Here is a 1,677-nt window from a genome sequence, read left to right as displayed (position 1 = left end):
AACAATCACAAAATGAAGAAGAATATTTTCTGAACTGGACAACTTCAGGGAAAAGAATGCAACTGAACCACTCTACCACATTATATACAAAGATAAACTCGACATAGGTTAAAGACTTAAATGTGAGGTCTAAAACATTACAAATCATAGAATAAAATATAGGCAGTAATACCTTAACTTCAGTTTTAGAAATATTTGGGGGGTGGGGGATATATTTCCCCAGGCAAGAAAAATAAAAGTAAAAATAAACAGAACTATATCAAACAAAAAAAACTCTGCAGTGAAGGAAACCAGCAACAAAACTAAAAGGAAACCTACTCGTGGGAAGAGGTATTTGCACACTATACATCTGATAAGGGACTGCTATTCAAAAGAAGAATTCAGTCAACTTAATTAAAAACATAAACAACCAAATTAAAGACAGGTAAAGGACCTTCAGTAGACATTTCCGCCCCCCTCCCCCCACCAAGGAATACATACAGATGGTCAACTGCCGGGGTCCAGCCTTGGCAGGATCCAGGGGTACCCTCAGGATGAACGGCGTAGGCGAGAGAAAGGGAGAGAGAAGAGAGAGAGAGAAAGAGAGAGAGAGAGAGAGAGAGAGTGAGAGTGACCAGACGGGGTGCAGCAGAGTCTGGCAAATCTTTATTTTTTTACTGTAGCTTTTATATTCTAAGTTAGTACATTTTTAAGGGGAAGAAAGTTTAATATTACATCGGCTTATCCTTCAGGAAACCAGGGTGTTTTCTGCATACTTCTTTGTGAGAGTCTTGTACAGTATCTTCTGGCCATGGGGCCTGTTGACATTTTTTGACCTACATGAATGCAAAGCTGCTTTCCGTAATCTATTCTTTAATGAACACAAAGGTCAGTCCTTTTGCAGAAGTTATCAGTTAAATTTATCTAAAAGGTTTACCACACAAAGACTCTGCAGCTCCGGTGAGGCAGCCCCTGTTTAGCATTCCTGGTTAAAATTAACAATTCTAAGCTCTTATTTTTCTAAATCTTTAACTATAACCACTTTTAGAATAATATTTTTATGTTCTCTAATAGGGCTTCCTCACCCCCGAAGGGCTCTGTGCCTAATAGGGCCTTTTGTGTGATCAGGTTCTTTATGCTGTTTATGATTAAGGTGTTGTGAGCAGTCGTGTGCATTAGTACGCATTTGCCAAGCAGGCTAGAATGCCAGCAAAGGGGTCTAAACTGAAACACTCCTTTCATCCTGGATAATCTTATAGAATACCACTGTCCGGGGGACATATTGATTAAAGTTCTAAGTTGATTCTGTTTGGAGAGAGATTGGGGAAGGCCATCTACCTGTGTCACAGAAATTATGGAGTAGTCTAATATAGCAAGCATCAGAAAGACAGAGATCATCTTTAAGGTGAGCGCCGGGGCAGCTTTTTGAGATCCCTGAGGTCCTGATCTGCCTTGCTTGTCAGGTCTTCTCCTCATGACCTTGTCATGGGTGGGATCTCATGTGCTGGCTACTGGCAGTCAACAGACTCGTGAAAAGAGGTTTGATATCTTCAGAGAACTGGAAATCAAAATCACAGTGAGATACATTTCCCACTGGTCAGAATGGCTATTGTTAAAGAGACAAAAATTAACAAACGTTGGTAAGGACCACATGGGACCACGAAATGATACCCAAATTCACAATTTCTTCCTCTTGAA

The sequence above is a fragment of the Dama dama genome, chromosome 9, assembly GCF_033118175.1.
Source record: "Dama dama isolate Ldn47 chromosome 9, ASM3311817v1, whole genome shotgun sequence".
Taxonomy (NCBI): domain Eukaryota; kingdom Metazoa; phylum Chordata; class Mammalia; order Artiodactyla; family Cervidae; genus Dama; species Dama dama.
Note: the sequence above shows the minus strand (reverse complement) of the source record.